Source organism: Halichoeres trimaculatus, unplaced genomic scaffold (genome assembly GCF_033239565.1).
Source record: "Halichoeres trimaculatus isolate MK-OKI-2021-1 unplaced genomic scaffold, fHalTri1.1 fHalTri1_scaffold_12, whole genome shotgun sequence".
NCBI classification, from domain to species: domain Eukaryota; kingdom Metazoa; phylum Chordata; class Actinopteri; order Labriformes; family Labridae; genus Halichoeres; species Halichoeres trimaculatus.
In genome coordinates, this window is record NW_027437190.1 from 3,380,606 (window position 1) to 3,401,633 (window position 21,028).

At 40.4% G+C, this 21,028-nt stretch overlaps 1 protein-coding gene across 1 annotated transcript in view; it reads left to right on the forward strand.

Moving 5' to 3' along the window:
- znrf2b (zinc and ring finger 2b) overlaps positions 1 to 21,028 on the forward strand; it is a 52,899-nt gene that overhangs the window by 12,156 nt on the left and 19,715 nt on the right. The gene's annotated exons all lie outside the window — the stretch shown is intronic.

Sequence of the window (21,028 nt, forward strand, 5' to 3'; positions counted from 1 at the left end):
CAACACACCAGATGATCAGCCCAACTCTACTTCAGAGGAGATCCACCTAAAACAGCTTCTGGACAAGACGGCTATAGCGCCACCTACAAGCCTGGCACAGTTACTACAGTGTTTTAGCGTTTCAGAATGAAACATTGTTGTGTAAACAGGGCCTCAGTCTGGAAACCCAGCATTGGTACTTTATATCTGTTTAAAATGTTTGACAGCAGAATACCCCTTCTTTAAAGTAAGAGATGCAACAAAACAGTGGAGGGAGAAGGATGACGGCAGACAAAGTCTGGACGTGAGCACAGTGAACTGTGTGCTGAATATTAAAGCAGCCTTAGGTAGATTTCTGGCTTTGTTCTTTTTGAAACAGGAAATCAAAAGCTCCAAATGTTTATTTTTTACTTTTTGCCTCTTGTGCACAAAGAGGAGTGCCTCAGCATCTTTCCAGGACTGAACATTGGAGAGCCTGAAAACAGACAAAGCTACATTATTACAGCAGACTGCAGACAGCGTGTGCAGCATTTGTCCCTATTTGACCCGTGGTTAAACAGTACCAGCTGTCTGCTCTTGTAGAATACTGAAACCCACCTCAGACAAGGTCGGATGGTTTGGAGAGACTTCAATGAATATCAATGAACGCTGGCATTAAGTTGGGCTCAATCTGTTTAATCATTTGCTGAGTGCTAAATTAAATGTTATTCTGATGAGGTTGTTTCACGGTAATAGCAAATCATCGAACTAAATACGCCAGAAGTAATAGAGAGCTGTCTGTATGGCACTGTGATTACACTGTTCTGTTATTAACAGCTAGTGTCACAATTTCCCATACCAGTGATTCTTTCAGTGTCATTCTCTGGTTTTTAACCAGTACACTCTGAATGTGTAGATCAGTTGGTCTGAGCCACAGTTTGTCACTTGACCTCTTGACTCTCAGCTCTGTGTTGAAAACAAGCAAACTGGGCAGGGGGACAGGGGTCAGTCACAGAACGGATGGCTACCTGTTAGGGTCATATTTAGTAATGTTAACAAATGCACCAAGAAAAGTGTTTCGTACTCATTGAGGGTCAAAAACAGAGGGTTTAACGTGAGTAGATGTCATCACAGAGTTACACCAAAGTTCACCAAATGTGTCTCCAGTCTGACTCCACTCTGTCATGAATAGTCTATTACTCATTTCTCCTAAGTCTTTTTTACGAGTAATTTTATAAAGTTTCATATCACTACCTGTCAAAAGTAATATATTAAACTTCTGTGTATTTCACTTTTGTTTTGAAGAGTTTTACAGAGTTATATTAGAGCCGTTATAGCTAGAGCCCGACCGATATGGGATTTTTGGGGCCGATGCTGATACCGATACTGGGGGCAAAAAAAAAGCCGATATGCGACCGATGTCCAATATATCAGCTGATATATATAATAAATTCATTGATGTACACAGGATATATACTGTATATAATCACAAATCATTATAATACCCATATGATTCAAGACAGAGACAGAACACTATAAAATTAAAACAAGGAACTTTAATTATGAAACTGTCAACATAAGACATAACTGCGGTGTAAACAAATGCTAAATAAGAAAAAGCTGTTAAAACAATAATAATAAATAAAGAAGTCAAACTGTAAACACCTTAAATAAATAAGTCAAACTTTAAACACAGTAAGTAGAAAATAAATTAAAAATGTAAACGACTTCATTCCAGTTTTATGCCCCCAAAATCTGGAACAATCTGCCAGAAGATGTGAGACAGGCCTCATCTCTGACAATGTTCGAAGCCCGGCTGAAAACAGTTCTGTTCAGCATTGCATACATTAACTGAAAGTATTTTATCTGCACTCTCCTCTTTTAATTTCATTAATCATTTTTAATGTTTTATGATGTGATTTTATGCAATGATTTTATTTTGCCTATTGTGATTTTATTTTGCCTATTGTGATTTTATTTTGCCTATTGTGATTTTATTTTGTGTTAGCTGTAAAGCACTTTGAATTGCCTTGTGTATGAATTGTGCTCTACAAATAAACTTGCCTTGCCTTGCCTTAAACACACGATGAGCAACTTACATGACATTAAAACGCCGTATTATAGTCATACATTACATAATGGTGGACATGTGAATTAACAGTAGCATTTATCTCTGTTTATCTCTCAAAAAAGCAACAAACGTGACGTTAAAACGTCATTCTATAGTCTAACATTAGATAATGGTGGACAGAGGGGGCGGGCACTCGGGCAGCGTGCAGCCCAACACACAGACACACAAAAGCAAGAGCGTCAGAATCTCTGTGGAGCAAAAATTTTTTATTGTCGGCTACATTTTGGTCGATGTTGATTGATCAGTGACAGGCATAATAGGCCGGGCTCTAGTTATAGCGATTGCAGCACAAATCAAACAATCCCCATTTAGGGTCTGTTTACACAACAACAGTTTAAGGATGAAACGCAAGAAGTATTGTTGCGTTTTGGCTCCTCGTTCACACAGAAACAGCGATGTAGCCGACCTAAAATGCAAACTTCTGAAACAGCTTCAGAGTGGAACACCAGCCCGCGTTTCCAATTCGTTCCCCATTTCTAACCTCTAATATATATATTTTTTGTATATATATTTTATTAGCATTTTCACCATTTATACCTCCACCAGTAAATAACAGAAATATAAACACACAAAGCAGTTCACCACCAAACTCCCACCCAAATACCCTCCTACAAACACCAAAACCATCTATGAAAAAGGCAAAGTTGTTTTACAACAATTCCAAAAGTAGAAAAAGCAAAAAGAAGTGAAATAATAAAAACTCAAAATACAGCAATCTACTGAGAAAATAAACAAAAAAACAACAACATGAAAATTCAAAAACAACATTTTAAACCAAAACATACTTGTAAGTTCATACAGTCCACTTGTGCTGACAAGAGTCTATAAAATGCAGATTTGTCATAAACCAACAACCATTGCTAAGCCAGGGTTAAGTTCATGGAGCATAGTAGAAACATGACAATTTTAAGCTCAACTGTCACTACAAGTTCCCTTTTTGGTTTTCCGTTTCCCCCAAGTATGTCCTTTAGGTTTGTGTTGATAAATTTTCCAGACAGGTTGCTAAAGGGAGCCAAAGGTCTTGAAAAATGTACCCTTGATTATTTTTTTCTAAAGTCAATCTCTCTAAAGGTAGAAACTCAGATATCTGCTCAAGAAACATCTTAAAAGTTGGAGGAAATTCATTTTTCCAATATAAAAGAATACACTTTTTGGCAAAATATGTTATGGTAATTAATAATTTTCTGAAACACTGCAGCCACCATTGCCATGTAAACACCAGCCGGCGTTTCCATTTCGTTCCCCATTTCTAACCTCTAATAACTGATGAAAAAGAAACTTTTCAGAAATAAAGAGGACTTGAACTCAGTGCAGCCCAATAATATCTTTAAATTACCACAGCATACGGATGTGAGAAACATTTCTATGAGGTGTTTTTATTTTTTAAAGTTTGACCACAGCTCATTTAGAATGGCTGGGGAGACTGAGTTTTTGAACTATACTGCAGCCAGTCACCAGTGAGAGCAGTTTTTGTGGAGACCTCGCTTGGAGCCGAGCAAGATGACGTCCATTTCTCTTGGTACTGTATAAAACATGGATGTAGCCTCTGCGACATCACCCATCTGTTCCTGAAACAGTGAAATAAAGCCAGTCCACAGAGGCAGCCATATTGGACATGATGTGGGCTTTTGAGCTTCCTTTCTGACAGCTGTATGGCACCTGTCAGTCCTGTGAGCTGAGCTTTGTCTCTGATTGGATGATCAGACGATACTAATATCTTCTAAACGGCTGAGTTTTTTTGGATGGGTGTGTTGGTGGTTCCCGGTCTCTCTGCAGCCAGCTTTAAGCAGATCCTTAGTGAACAGCAACTTTTAGCACTTCTGCATAAGCTTCATTTTTCTAAACCAGATGTTGCCCCTTGGTCTCAAATTGGTTTTTGAAGGACTGTCTGATAGCTTCAGAGTAATTTTGTGCATAGCTGTTAAACCATGTTTCCAGAAAGGGACGGACGTGTTGCAGTAGTTAGATGCTGTGGTGCAGATAAAAACCTGAGAGTTAATTCCTGTAATTACTTCAACACTTTGAGAAGTTTTGCTCTGCAGAGCTGCCAAAGGGAATCCTTCACAATACTTGTTTTAATTTATTCAAACACAAGAGCTAACAAATTATTTCCATTTCAGTGAGTGCAACTTTGGATCAAACTGAAGCAGAATTGCTAAAAATAACTACTGAATGATGTGGAGGACAAAAAATGGTAATTAAAATCTGCAGAAGGCTGTCTGCTCTGTGAGATTGTTAGAGGAGCTGGTTGTTGTTGTCGCTCAGGTTTGTTGCTCATCTAATTTCTGAGAGCAAAGAGAGTCAGACTGGAGGCTGCTGAGGAGACAGATCTGTCTGACAGCTTCCTTTCTGTCGCCCCCGTTGTTCATTAGAAGCTATTACCTGCAGCCTGCACGCTGACGCTGAGGACAATAACATTGTGTCTGTGGTGGAATAACCTCAGGTCAGTGTGAGGTTTGAGGAGATCATGCAGTGCAGAGCTGAGCCTCGCTGGTGTCAGAGGCTGAGTCAGTCCAGGTTAGCTGAAATCTACCTTGATGAGATAAGCCATTTGCTACCTTACCTGTTCTCCTAATCTCAGCTCACTCCTTTGATTTGAGTTGTGTCTCGTTGCATGGACTTACCGGCTATGATGTCATCAACCAGTCCCTGCAGAGAGTTTTGAAGCTTTGGTTTGAGTCCTTTACCCTCTTATCACAGCTTTTTCACTGCAAGCACGCTGCTTGTTGCAGCTGGTCGACAGATCTGTCCAAGCTGAGAAGATAAAACCAACACAAACGTTTCAAGATTCAGAAAATAAAAACAAAGGGCTTGCAGGGTGAGTGGGACCATGACACAAGGCAGAGTGGTTCTCAACATGTTGTTTCTACTTTACATAATCACCTACTTGTTATTCCTCATCCTGTTTCTTACCTAGATATTTACTAAAAACAAAACATAAACACAAATATAACTTTTAATTTGATTTCAGTACTTTCAAACTTCCACATTGGGTAAGTTTTTTTGTCTTTTGATACAAATAAGACCCATTATTAGGGGTATATTTCAAGTCCATGGGGTATACCTATCAATTTTACTTAAAACTAATTTAAAGCAATGACCAGTTTTACAGTGGGTCATTTGGCTGATATTTTACTTTCATTTAATACAGAAAGTTAACAGGTTCCATCATTTATTTAGCAAAAAAGGAAAATCATGTGTCAGAATTTGCTCCTCAAAATCGATACTGTTTGTGTTTATCATTTTCAGTATTATCTGTTCAAAATAATCATTTAAACATGACAAAGGTGTTTGAAAACTATTTAAATAATAAACCCTATAAATCAGCAACAGTTTGCTCCAAAGTCACATGACTTAAATCAGCTGAGGTCCCATCCTTTATGGTGTGAACCTTGAAGAAAGTGTGTCATGTTTCAGCTCCTCCTCATCAATATTTCATCAGAATGATTGTCTGTACATGGGGCGCATTAACTGTTCATCAACTGTGTTACCAACATTTTCTGCTCTTCTAGATGTTATAAAGACCAAACTGTGAAGGAAATGAGCAGTTACTGGGATTTTTGTGCCATGATTCTTTTAATTTTTGTCTAAACTGTGAACTGTTGAATTACTCAGTAAATTCAGTATAATATAGAGTTTTGTTGAAAAAATAGTCACAACTTTTTTCCATAACACAGCTGAAAAAATAATGCTCCATTTTATTTAATTTCTTAAATATTTAAGAATTCACCAGAGCTTAGGCTTGCCAACTAATGAATTTATTACATATAGATTGCAAACAAATAGAATAAAAAGTTTTTTAAAAAGTACATATTTTTCACTTTTTTTGTTTGGCTGAAATGTTCCCCTAATTATAAAACCACTCTAGTGTTTGAGGCCCGCCCCCAATGTGCCATGAACTAGTTAAGAGGCCTCATCATTTCAGCAGAACTCGTGAAAACCTCCAACTGGTCTTCATTTTTTTCGTCTTTTTGTCGTCATCTTTGTATTTGGAGTGGATCATCTCTTTGTATGGTTCATTGTTGGTCACGGACACCAAACTTTTTGTGGCTTCAGTGATATTTTTACTACTTTTCACCTGTGTTTGTCTGGAGATCCTACATGTAACCATGGCTGCATTGTTTACATGCGTACTCAGCTGTTAGCAGCCTGTAGCATGCCAATGCTAACTAGTGTAGGGCTTGATGATTTCCCTCGAGCTGAGGAGGAGGAGGTGAGGACGACGTGCCAGTTCTTGGGTGTGAGCCGGGAGATGACAACGTGGACCTGTCCTTCCATCCATCGTTGTTGGGAACGTGGGATCCAGCTCCGGGGGATGGACGAGCTAGCCGTGCTAACCCAGCGGCATCGTGCTGTTCACGGACGTGGCTGACGGAGCTGACATCGGACGCCGGCGACACATCGGAGGAGTTTCGCCTGCTGTGAGCAGACAGGATCCAGGAGACAGAGACTGAACAGACTTCTGGGGAGGCTCAGTCCTGGACTCTGTGGAGGTGGAGACTGGCTGGGCTGGAGAGTGGTGGACGGGCTGTCGTCATCTAATTTCTTATGGACCTCTTTGCACTTTCTATACTCTTTCTTACTTTTGTTTTCTTAAATGCTGCGGTGACTCCTGAATTTCCCCTCGGGGATAAATAAAGTATTTTCTATTCTATTCTATTCTATTCTATTCATCAGTTTACAGACAGATTCAGGGATTTCTATATGAATATGAAGAGGTTTGAGAATCTGCACACACTCATTCTGAATATCCAGCATTGGTACTTTATATCCATGTTAAAACTGTGTGACAGCAGAATACCCCCTCTGAGAGTAACAGATGTAACAAAATAGGAAATTAAAGAGGACGACAAAGTGAAAACATCAGCTCGTTCATCACTTACGTTCACTTTAAATGAATCCTGTGAAGGTGAACGTGACTTCTTCAGGAAATTTCTGTTGATATGTCTGTCCTCACTCTGCTCGCCTTCTCTCAGTGTGTGTAGTTTTTATCTTACCCTCCATGTTGTTGTTTAGCCCATCAAGTAAAGATGCTAGCAGGGACATTTTTGCCACAGTGCCAACAGGTAGAGGATACATTTCTTCTCACTGCACATAGGTCTGATATGACATGTGATTCTCCTTTGTGTCTAACACACACAGCCCTCCTGCTGAGATCAGTGCAGCCTCATACACAAACACACACACGCACACACAGAGTCACAGTCAGGGTGTATTTCCATACTGACTTGGCTGAGTTTACCTTGTGTGTGTGTTTTCAGAGCCTGTTGTTGAAACACTCATACAGCCATGCTCCGTCCTCATGTACAGCATGGAGAGCCAGTCAGCAGGCACTTAAAGCCTTTGTTGATCCAGCCCTGGCTGTTTTTCTTAAGTGTTGTCCATCTGCTGAGACTCAGATGGCAGATGATTAACTGAACACACCACCTGGTGGATCCTTAACTTTCACTTAAAGTGACCACGGCTGTGAAATAGGCCACAGGGCCTTCTGGTGTTTTCCGTGTCATTAACATGGTTTTACCTGCAAAGTCCATTATTTGAATCATCAGAGGGGACGAGTTGTCTTACGATTTGGTAATCAAATCCCAGCACTTCTTGTTAGGTCTGTTGAACATGGAGTGACACAGGAACAGCAGCATAAGAACAATGGTTTACATTCTCCACAGGGTTTTTATTGAGACCTGAGTTATCTGCAGGTTCCCTCTTCAAAACAAACTGACACTGGTGTTAACCAATCTGAATAAAACAGCGGGGAATATTCCTTCAGAAGAAAATTGAAACTAATTGGGTTCTGAAGTTCATACACGTCCCCTCACAGTTAGCCTGGTGAGAGAACTAGATACTAGCAGTGGTTGTAATAAAAAGCCTCTGTAATGAGACAAAACCCAGTGGAAATTTGGTCTGGGACACTCAGACCTCATTTCAACAGGTGCTAGACCAAATTTTAACTTTGAAGTTGATTTCACTAATTTCAATTTTCACAGTGGGTTTGATGTGCCTGTATGGTTCTGCTGCGTGGGAGCACTTTAGATTAACTGTTAGCTCTGGGAAAAAAGTGGTGGTGTCGCTTTATTTCGTGACTTTTCAGACCCCTCTGGCAACTTTTTTTCAAAAAAGTGACTAGCAACAAATCTTGTGACTTTTCTGGAGTTTGGAGACTCTGACTTCTCCTCCACACCTGCAGCAGTCCCTCCCAGCTGCAGCCAGAGCAGACGACTGGATGCAGATCACAAGTCTCGATTAAGGAGGGTTGATATTTAGACATAAACAAAACAAGAATCAAAAAAGAAAGTTTATTTTTGTTCTAAACATATTTACTGTGTTTTCCCATGATTTTAGTTCTCTCTCCTGCTGCATCCATGACAATAATATGAGAACCAATTTTTACATAAATTAGGCGATGGCATCATTTAGCGGCCTTTTAGGACAGATAACAGCTATTTTCCTTACTGAGAAGTTCGGATTTTTAAAACTAGCAGTGTCTCTCCCAGCTTTAATGAGGTATCAAATGTTAAACTGCCTCATTCTTTCAGGTTTTTCATGACTTGAGGGTTTAAAAACCTGTAAACTGTGGAATTTTGGGATAAATGGTACTCTGGGGTGTTAAAAATAACAACAATGTACACCAAACTGAAAACTACGACCACAGAACCATGACAAGGTCTGAACTATAGATTTTGTGATACATAGTCCTCATACTGTTCCTCTGGTACCCCTGTAGTAGCTTTAAAAAACTGTCAGCTGAATGAACCTTTATCTTTTTTTCCCTGGTGTTTTAGGAAAATCTGATTTCAGCCTTCATTTCAGCTGCTGTCCCTTTAAGACTAAAAACAAACCCCCATCTCTCTGATTGGCCTGGAGGCCTGTGAGGGGGGAGCAATGGGCAGACCTTGGTGGTTGAATCTTACCCCTCTGACATGTCGTGAACCATCCTTTTGTGATGACCTCATTGGATTAATTTAGAGCGGGGTGATGACTTCAGCTTGTTAGGATATAATTTTCATTGTGTTAATCGGAAGGATGGGAAGGGTGGGGGAGTGGCTTTGTTTATTGACGAGTGTCTGGAATATAAGGTCCATCAAAATCTGTGTATAGTCATTGATGAGGTAATGGAATGCATCACCATAGAAGTGAATATACAAAGGGAAAAAAATATAATGGTGAACTGTTTGTACAGGAAACCAGGCAGTAATATTGATATATTTATTGCCACAATGGATAAAATATTAAGCACTATAAGAAATAAGATAAGTTATTTATGTGGAGATTTCAATATAGATTTACTTAATATCAATAAGCATAAGAAAACAGATGAATTTATTGAGTTGTTGTACAGCAAAGGTATGCGTCCACTAATCACCAAACCTAGTAGGATAACGGTAGATCGTGCATCTCTTATTGATAACATTTTTACAGATAATATGGATAGCAATATTGATAATGGATTGTTAATAGCTGACATTTCAGACCACTTACCAGTGTTTGCTATTCATAAATGTGGCTTTAAGAAGGAGAGAAAGACTACGCAGATTATTTTTAAAAGGAAAAGACGTGAGGAGGATCTTGAATCATTTAAAAATGAGTTAATAAATACAAACTGGAGTAGCATATACAATGAAAATGATGTAAATATTGCCTATAACACATTTTTAGACATCTACAAGAAACTATATGATGAAAGTTGCCCGATAATGAAATATAAATACAGTAACAAATATTTGGATAAACCATGGATGACAAGGGGGATTCAGAATGCATGCAAAAAGAAGAATATGTTATATAAGCAATTTATTATACAAAGAACAAAAGAATCTGAGCAAAAATATAAGAGGTATAAAAATAAACTTATTAATATTATTAGGACAAGTAGAAAGACTTACTATGGCAAATTAATTGAAGAAAACACAAATAATATTAAAGGAATATGGAGTATATTGAATGGATTAACTAAGTCTGAAAATAAAGTGGGTCACCCAGACCACTTTATTGTAAATGGCAAAAAGGTCTATGATAAATCTAAAATAGTGGAGGGATTTAATGAATTTTTTGTTGAAGTGGGGCCAAAATTGGCAAGAGAAATTAACAATGCTGGGCAGTCTGTTGCTGATGCAGATATCTGTATTGACAGTGTGAGGGATTCAGTATTTCTGGGAGCAGTGACGCAAAAAGAGATCATTGACACTGTTAAGTTATGTAAAAACAAATTCTCTACAGACGAAGATGGGATTGACATGTTTTTAGTTAAAGATACAATAAATTGCATCATAAATCCACTTACTTATATATTTAATTTGTCTTTCCGAACAGGAGCTTTTCCAGAAAAGATGAAAGTTGCAAAGGTCATTCCACTTTTCAAATCTGGTGATAAAGACTCATTCACCAACTATAGACCGGTCTCTCTGTTGTCACAGTTCTCAAAAGTTCTGGAAAAACTTTACAACAATAAACTGGACAAATTTATAGAAAAAAACAACATTTTAATGGAAAGTCAGTATGGGTTCAGATCAGGCAGATCCACCTCCCTGGCCTTGATGGATTTAATCGAGGAAATATCTTCCAGTCTTGATTCAAAGAAATTCACTCTTGGAATATTTGTTGATTTAAAGAAGGCGTTTGACACCATTGACCACGATATTTTATTGAGAAAGATGGAGAAGTATGGTTTAAGGGGGGTGGCTCTAGACTGGCTGAAGAGCTACATCAGCAACAGAGTTCAGTTTGTTCAGGTGGGTCATCACAGGTCAAGTTATTTAGACATTACCTGTGGTGTCCCACAAGGGTCAGTACTGGGCCCTAAGTTGTTTATTCTATATATCAATGATATATACAAAGTGTCTGACTTATTAAAATGTATTGTGTTTGCTGATGACACCAATATTTTATGTACTGGAGATAACCTCGAGCAGCTGCTAGATATGGTCAAGAATGAATTGTGTAATCTGAAATGCTGGTTTGACAGAAACAAATTATCACTAAATGTTACTAAAACAAAATTTATGGTATTTGGGAAAAGAAAGACAGATGGTGTAATTGAGCTGACAATTGATGACATACTTATTGAAAGAGTCTATGAAAGTAAGTTCTTGGGCATTCTGGTTGACCATAAGCTGTCCTGGAAACCATACATAAAATATCTGTGCTCAAAAATATCAAGAAGTATTGGAATAATCAGCAAAACAAAATATTTACTGCCACAAAAATCTCTGCGCACCCTCTACTGCTCCATGATCTTGCCATACCTCTCCTACTGTGCTGAAGTCTGGGGTAACACATATAAGACCAATCTACAAAAGATCTGCACATTACAAAAAAGAGTTATACGGTTAATAAGTCATGCTGGGTACAGAGATCACACTAACCCTCTATTTCTACAATTAAAATTGCTAAAATTCTGTGACATAGTTAATCTGATGACTGCTCAGGTGCTATATAAAGCATTGCACAATAATTTACCCGGTAATTTACAAAAAAAATTCAAAACCAGAGAGGGGGGCTATAATCTAAGGGGTGAACATAATTTCATTTTACCAATCATTCACTCAACTCTTAAAAGTTTGTGCATTTCTGTTTGTGGAGTCAAACTCTGGAACAGACTGGATGTCACTTTAAAAATGTGCACTACCATGCAAATATTCAAACTACACTATAAAAAAGTACTACTAAACTCATACAGGTAATTTAAAATAACATGGCCTTGGATTAGAACATTGATAACTATTAACATATGTAAATAATCACAGTAAGTAATTTAAAATGTTGCTTTGAACAGATATACAATGGTGAATTTGAAAGTATTATGAGTTGGATGTTTATGAACACTGTTGTCAGCGGGTTCTGAGTTATAATTTGATATTGTATCTGTTTTGTATTGAAAGGGGCAGAACTAGATAAGCTTTTTTGCTTCATTCTGCTCCTTCTCAAACTGGTTGCTGTGCATGTGTTTGCACTCATATGTTTATTTCTTTATTTCCTTTTGTTTTCTGTTTTTTAAAGTTTGAGATAAATAAAATAAAATAAAATAAATAAAATAAAAATGGTGTGAAGAACTGAAGATCTTTGAATAAGCACAACACCCCCACGTTAAAATAAAGTGTATTGACAGAGAAGTATTAGCTCTGCTGCTAATTTAAGAAGTGTTTTGTCCTCCTGTTTTTTTTTTTTTGTATTTGGCTGAACAGTGAAAGATCGGTTAAATAAGTTCATCAATGATTTGTTTTTTTGAATTGTGATCATGTTTTATTTTTTTTAGGATAAGTTTTTAAAAGAATCTTGCGTCTCACAGCACCCAAACCCATCAGAAAAACAGGTTGAACCCACGAGTGGAGGAAAGTGTGGCTCTTTTATAGCAGTCTGGTGTCATTTGCTTGTAATTTAAGAAAGGTGTATTTGGCACGGCTGTGTGTGATGGCTCCACATTCTGCAGATTTATCTGCTTCTGTGTCCCGCTGCTTCCAGATGGCTGCAGGGATTTACCTCAAAGTATTCATAGTGTGAATGTTTCCCCGTCCTTCACGGTGAATGTGTTCTTCCTCGACAAACCCTCAGTTTCCTCTGCACTGAGGAGTCTGAATGCTGCTCTCATTCTCCAGCAATCATGGCCAGGAGGAGCACTTCAGAGGGAGAAAGATGGGAGGAAAATCGGTCAGTGGTGATTGATGTCTGTCCTGTAAAAGACCTACCTTCCCCTTTTTCACTCAGCGCTTTTCAACTCCCAGATTTGCCTGACTGTGGAAAAATGATGTGAGGATAGAAATGATTCCCATCCTCTGTTTTCCCCTGTAGGTGTTTGTGTGAGAACCTCTGAGCTGGAGGATTGTTGTGCAGCCAGGCTTGTCAACGAATAGTGAGCAGATCAATAAAATGATGATTATAAATCCTGTTTAATAGCGTGGAGTGCAGGATGTGCTGATTCAGGGGCCGGTGGAGAGCTGAGTTAAGGACTGTGGATAATGAACACGGCACGCTGGATAGTGTCCAAACAGTAGATTAGATGGTTGCAGTGATACGGAGCTCATTCAGTCCAACGTGTGAAGACCTCAGGTCAACAGTGTGTGAAGGTTTGAGGCTCTGGCCAAGTGGTCGATGGCTGGATTAAACTGTGCGGAGCACTGGTCTTTGTCAGCAGAGAGAGGATGAGTGATTTGGAGCACAGCAGTGATTGTCAGTCAGTGAGGGAGTTTCCTGAGTGAAAATTAAAGGTGGAGGTCTTCAGAGAAACAGACTGAGAGAAGAACAACTGCAAACTCACCCAGTGAACCGGAGCCAGAAATGGAGCCATGTAGCCAGGTTAATTATTACAGGTCATCTCTCTCAGGAGTGTTATGAGTCAGTTAAACAACTTATTAATGATTTGATGATTGTAGGAACAAGATTCAACAAGCTGCTGGAAACCTGCCTCGGAGAGTTTGCTCCAATTTTTCGTGATAGCATCTAGGAGTGGGTACCAAACTTTGGTTCTTTTATGGCACCGACCAAAACGCTTTGGTAGTACCGATTATCAAAACATGCCTTGTCTTTTGGTGCCAAGTTTCTGTACCTAAAGGGTTATTCACATGGTCATGATCTGATAATGCTACCGGTGATTGGCTGTAACGTTACATGTTGTTGCAGCAGTTTGTTGTCAACTTAGCGGCTCTGTCTCTATGTTTAGCCACTCTTCAGACCCTTTAAAGTGATACTTCGTGATGGAACATGTTGGGTCCTATCACAAGGTTTAGGGCAGAAATGACCCCTACAGCAGTGTTTTTGTGCAGCAGCTGCTCCTCTGCTGGTTTCCTCTGCACTCAGACGGGACCATATTTTACTTGACCAAAAACACAAATAAACGGACTCCCATCGAACAAATCTGATAACGGTCTGCATTCACGCTTTATTTAGAGAATTTTCAGCGCGTTACTTTCACACAAAAACACCGCTAAATAAGGCTCTAGTTGTCATCATGTCGTAAAACGGCGCTACCACCGCTGCAAAGCCACAGCTGGCTACGAGGCGCTCGCCGCTTAGTGTATCAGTCCGCGCGCACAGCGTGCCAGATATAAACGAATGCAGGTAGTCTGCCAGGACGTATTATGCAATAACAACGCAAAGATGAGTGATTTTGAGAGCGAGGACGACCTGCCCTTCACTTGGAATAAAGCGTGAATGCAGACCAATATCAGATTTGTTTGGTGGTAGTCCGTTTATTTGTGTTTTTGGTCAAGTAAAATATGGCCCTGTCTGAGTGCAGAGGAAACCGGCAGAGGAGCAGGGAGGGGGTGTTTGGTGCGAGCGCTCTGGGCTTCTGCTGCACAAAAACACTGCTGTAGGGGTAATTTCTGCCCTAAACCTTGTGATAGGACCCAACTTGTTCCATCCCGGAGTAGCACTTTAAGTGTCTTTTACTCAAAAAAAAACAACCAGGAACAAATCTGGTGACTTTTCTGGAGTTTGGTGACTGACGCGAAAGCATGTGTTACCCCTCTGCTTCTCAACAAGCGCAGTGCTGAGCCTCTCCCCTATCCAAAACACTCACACAGACAAGTCCTCTTCACTAGCACAGCAGTTTCTCTCAGAGAGCAGTCACACTGGTCACCTGAACTGTGCCCAAGCAGCCTTCAACCCTGAAGTCTAGTTTGTTTGTCCAGTGTGACCGCAAGTGTGCCATGTTAGGGCAAGATTTACTTCAGAAAGGTGAGCTTTAGCATGGTACACGTCATGCATGAGCACAAGCACAAGCACGCAGACAGCGTGTATGATCCATGATGAAGCCTGAGAAGACATCTGCCTGTAAATGAATCGCACTCAAACTTGTCATTTTTGGTCGTTTTGGCGGTCCCAACCAATTGAAACTCAAGACTCAGGTGGCACCAAGGGGTCCAAAGTGAGCCAAAAAAATCTCCCACACACCGTCACAGCAGCAGCAGCAGCTGAAGCATTGATCCAAGCCAGGATGGATCCGTGCTCTCATGTCGTTCTTTCAAATCTTGAGTGGACCATCTGATGGGGGCAGAAATCCAGACTCATCAGACCAGGAGACATTTTTCAGTCCTCTATGGTCCAGTTCTGGTGAGCCTGTGTGAAGTGAAACCTCAGTTTCCTGTTCTTAGCTGACAGGAGGGTCACCCGGTGTGGTCTTCTGCTGCTGTAGCCCATCTGCCTCAAGGTTGGACGTGTTGTGTGTTCAGAGATGCTCTTCTGCAGACCTCGGTTGTAACCAGTGGTTATTTGAGTTACTGTTGCCTTTCTATCAGCTCCAACCAGTCTGTCCATTCTCCTCTGACCTCTGGCATCAACAAGGCATTTGTCCCCCGGATAGGGATGGGTACCGAATTAGGTACTTTTATAGGTACTGACCAAATTCTGTCAAAAGTAACGGGTACTGATTCAGGTAAAATCAAAAGGTACCATGTTTAGAACACCTAAATGCATCCTTGTGACTGTGAGGGAGTGGAAGAATGGGAGATTTTCCATGCTGGACATAATCACAGCATTGCAAGGTTATATATTGAAGAATAAATGTGTCAAATTGATAAAGGGAATATGTTTTATTTCCAAAGAAATTTTTTTTTCACTGCACAAACACAAAAAAGTACCAAAAATTGGTACCGTTAAGTACCGATACCAATTGCCAGGTACCGGGCATTGGTACCGTATCCGTAAGGTTATATATTGAAGAAAAATGTGTCAAATTAAAAAGAAAAACACATGTTTTATTTTTAAAGAAATTGATATTTTGACTACATAAACACAAAAAAGTACTGAAAATCGGTACCGTTGAGTACGGGTACCGATTGCCAAGTACCGGGCATCGGTATCGCTTCAAATGTAAAAGGTACCCATCCCTACCCACAGAACTGCTGCTCACTGGATATTTTCTCTTTTTGGGACCATTCTCTGTAAACCCTAGAGATGGTTGTGGGTTAAAATCCCAGTAGATCAGCAGTTTCTGAAATACTCAGACCAACAACCGTGCTACATTCAGAGTCCCTTAAATCCCTTTATTTGTTAAAGTGTTTATGATTTATTTTGATTTTGTCTTTATGACTGAATAAAAATACTGCTGCCACTATTTCTGTGTAAAAGTAGTGTTGTGCTAACATTAACCACACTCTGCAACCAAATTAAACACACACCTGCAGTCAGTGAGTGAGTGAGTCAGTCTGTCAGTCAGTCAGTCAGTCAGTGAGTCAGTGAGTCAGTCAGTCAGTGAGTCAGTCAGTGAGTCAGTCAGTCAGTCAGTGAGTCAGTCAGTCAGTCAGTGAGTCAGTCAGTTAGTCAGTCAGTCAGTCTGGTTTGGGGAATTTAAGGGTTGTGTTTTCAGCCTCCATCACTTGTGCCTGCAGGTATCAGATGTTTCAGATCATGCTGCTTTGTGATTTGAATGTGTTTTGGTTTCTCTGAAGATATCAGTCCCTCCACAGCAGCACCGTGAACTGTTGGAGGATAAAACGTGGAAACTGAGAGATATACACTGCTCCAGGGTTATAAACAACACTTCTGACGCTGACTTTGTGTTTACATTTTCCTCTCTACAAGAGTGATTCCAGGAGACATGAATTAGATGATGTCTTCACGTTACCGAGGACATGAATGACCTCAGAGATACACACACACACACACAGCAGTTTAGTATCCTGGAGAGAGCATCCCACAGTTTTTAGTGGATGAGTCATCACAGCCTCACAGGTTGTGCTGAGCTTTGACTTTCAACATTTTTCAGAATGACACGAGTTGTGCTGAGCTGGAATTCGTCCTCATTGGTCTTTCAGGTGATACACCTCGAGCACACGCTCCTAATCGTCAGCAGATGGCTGGGAGATCTTGGTAGTTGTCATCCTGCGAGTGTGTGTGAGTGCATGTGTATGTTGTGGTTCTTTTAAGTAGGTCAGACAAGCAGTGGACAGCCTGCTTCTGGCTGCACTAATCTATTTATCCCATCAGTATTACGGCATGTGGACAGATTTCACCATTGTAGGAGGCTTCACTTACGTGACCCAGCGCACGCCTCTCCCTCTGCTGTCTGTGTGTGTGTCCGTCCGTCAGTCCGTGAGGTGTGGCTCCATCCCTGCTGCAGAGCTGCATGCTAACACAGCGTAGCTGAGGACTGTTATGAAGGTAATCTGTGACAAAGGGCACTGGGATGTAACTGCAGAGAGACTGTTAGCACTTCATTGTTGTGGAAACTGGAGCAAAAAGGACGATCATTAGTGACCTTTCATCCAGAGTCAAGTCTGCTGTTATCGCAGACTGAGTTAGTGCGGTGCAGCTGGAGAGTAAGTTACTGCCTCTCTGATCCAGTGCACACGCTCCCTCTGGTTTTTCAAACACAGCGTTTCCATCAACAGTTGGATTTGTGGATTTGGTTTGTTGTTGAAATAAAAATGCAGCACCTGCAGCACACTCCTTAGACTTCCTTCTCCTGTGGAGTTACTCCTCTGTGTGTGTGTGTGTGTGTGTGTGTGTGTGTGTGTGTGTGTGTGTGTGTGTGTGTGTGTGTGTGTGTGTGTGTGTGTGTGTGTGTGTGTGTGTGTGTGTGTGTGTGTGGAAGAGAGACCTACTGAATCATACTTCTCATGCAGGCTTTTGTTAGGTTTCATTCCCCCATGACAGTACAGCCAGGTGCTACAAGCATAAAAACCTACATGGGTCAAAGTTTCTTTTCTTTTTTAGGATTATTAAACATTGCACATTCAGTCATCACAGGTTACATTCTTTTATTGACATCATGTTATAGCATCAATAAGCGTAGCGCATAGGGTGATCAGATGAAATTTTGAAGAGAAAAGCAATCAAAGTGTTTCATAAGCATTTTTAAATGAAGGTCCAGCCTCTCTGGGAAATACATATTTTCCATGTCTTCCAAATTTCCTCAATTTTTTTTTCTAAATCTCTTGTAGACCCTCAAAAACTACACGTTTATGTTTTGTTTTTTGTTTTCCTAAATTAGAAACAAGTGCAAGCTAGGGCTGCAAAATATATTGTTTCAGTATCACCAAGGGTAGTATTCACATCACAAGGTTATGCAATATGAAGGAAAAAAAGATCTATGGAGTCTTGTTAGAGCCTGAATGTAACAATGACCCAAAATGTAATTTTAAAAAATGTAATATAGCCTGAATTGTTATAACTTGTCGACAATGTAACAAATGTGCTAAACCAGAAATGTAATTTAAAAAAAAAGAAGGGATTAAAACCCAAAAATGTAACAATTGACCATAAAATTGGTACATTTGGGGTCAGTTTTTACATTTCAGGCTTCATTACATTTTTTTTATTGCATTTTGGGTTATTGTTATATTATGGGTTGCTGTTACATTACATTTCTAACAAGCCTAAAACTACATTTGAACCTTTATATTGACTCTATGGGCTCTAATTTCATGGCACAGCGCAGGGGGCGCAAGCCTGGCGAACCCAGCGCAGTGTTAATTTCGTGCGGCGCACCGCCGTGTGCCGCCAATTTGAGACCGTCTGCGCAGAGATGGGACCGCCAGGGGGAGTTGACGGCGCACCAGGGGGAGGTGTCGGCAGATTTTTGTTGGCGCAGTGACAATTTCGTGCCAAAAACAGTGCAGAAAGTGCGCTGAAAGCTCGCCAGCTCCAACCTGGTCTATTCTCGGCGCATAGCGGAGTGCACCCTCCACAGCTGTAATTTGGTGACAGGCGCACATGTGCGGACATGTCAACAAAGCCTCAGAGGCAGGTTTCCAGAGTGTCAGGCACATTTTAATGCAATAAGCAATCACAGCAATCACTGTTTAATGTAACTGTCTGAACCAGCATATACATTTATATCTATATTAACTGTCCCGTCACATCTGATGTCAGATTAAAGCCGTTTGTCATAATGGAAAGTTAACCTGACGGCAGCTGGAAGTTTGATGCACATCTTACAATTAAACAATAAACAGCCTTAACATCTGATACTGAGCATATATCTGGTTCTCTCATTTCATTTAATTCAAAGAAAAGAGGGAGAGAAAAGATGAAGAAAAAAGAGACAAAATAAATGTTTGTCACTCAGGATTTACCTGTGATTTCCCATATTTCTCTGTTTTAGTCTTTATTTTTAACGTGATCTAAAAAGATGGAGTACATTATTGTAAGGAGGATGAGGTGGAGACACCAGGAGAGTATACAGTATATCAGCAAAGGTTCTGCTATTTGGTGATGACAAACCAGGAGTGCAGGTGGATCAAAGTATTCTGAATGGATAATCCAGCTGTGTAACTGTCTCTTCATTTTGTTCTCCTATTAATGACAAAGGAACAGATTACATCTGTCCCGGGAGCTGGTCCACACGGTGACGCGCTTCGTGTCCTTGGATGTGCCCTGCTGTCCATTCTCCTGCTGCAGGGATCAATCAGACCAATCAGATGCTGCGCCTCGGCCGCAGCGCATTTAAAGGCGAGGAGAGGTGCTCATTTGATTGGTGAAAACAGCGCTGATTGAATGATTATTATTATCCATCACATAAGTATAACAGTAACATTACCATAGTGTCTTGGTTCAATCTAACTTAGAGGCTTCTACCCAGAGACTGTTATGCCTCAAATACACCACATGTATGCAGTTCGACTCTCGCGTTATCTCACACCAGCTGTGTGTTCAGTCCAACAAACTGTATGACTTGCTATTTTGAAAGTCACTGGGAGTTTTCAGGTAGTTTCTTTGTACTACTTCCTGTCCTGCTCAATCTTCCGGCTAAATGTATGTGTCACAGCTCTCACGGCTGCATATTATCTGCAATTTGCGGGACCAGCCATGCAGCCAGACCGCAACGGAGCAGATCCAGTGTAAGCTGACAGATTGACTTGAATGGAAGCCTGTTTGATCCGGGCCGTGACAGAGTGGATTCAGATTGAAGACTCATCTGGTGTATTTCAGCCATTACCCAGACTGCTTTCCTACAACAGCTGCAGGATTCATCGAGCTCTAGAGCTAACCTGAGCCATTCTTTGAATCACCTCAGCACGTCCTGCTGACGTCAGGTCTTGTGTTGTGGTGTGAATGTCACAGATAGGGAGCCGTGATGATGTGAATTGACACTTTCAAGGGGCTTCTTCAGCACTAGAGTTGAAAAATCTTAACATCCAGCGATTGATTTGTACCAGGACAGCCAATCAGCATGGAGATCACCCAGAGTCTGCTCACTGAACAGGCCGGCATAGGTGCATTCATTGGGAAGATATCAGACAGATTCATTGTGTCTGTGTGCTGTTTCCTGATCTCAGACTTGACCTGTCACATCTTGGTTTGTGTCTTCTGTGTGTGTTTTCATCGTTTGTACATTTCCAAACACTGGTTGTTTTTGTATTTGTTGCACGTTTCCTGTCGATGCAGTTGTTTAGTCAGTCCTTATTTATTTTCCTTCCTTCCTTGTTTTTTGGCTCCTCATTGCACTAGTTTTGGATATTGCCCTGTGTTAATGGTGTTGAATCATTTCTGTATTTGCAGCACGTCTTTTCACTCAGGATCTCAGGGCTGTCACAGATTGATTAGCCTTGTCTGCCGCCATAAAAGCGCTCTCAGTCTCTTGCGGTCTGAGTTGTCCTGCAAACAAAGCGAGTAATCACTCTTTGTATGAAGACTTGACAAACTTTCTCTCAGAGTCTGAACCGTGTGACGTTATCTCTTTATGATTTAAAGCAGGCCAGGCCGGCTCTCATTAAAGTGGAGCCTTTCAACACATTTTGTCTGATATTAATCTGGTGTGGGGTGAAGAGAGCTTCTCATATGAATGTAAATAAATGAAAAGAAAGGCTGGTCTTTTATTAAATGGGAAGTAATCACGTTATGGGAATATTCAGGCTCTTCCTCATCTGTCTTCCAGTTATCATGTGTTAGCTGCTCTGAAAAGTTGTGTTTGTGTCTGAGATAATCTCCTCTGATGGAGCTATGATTATCTGGGTCTGGTTTTCATTAAAAACAAAGCAGGTAGTTCTTACCACCTGTACAAAC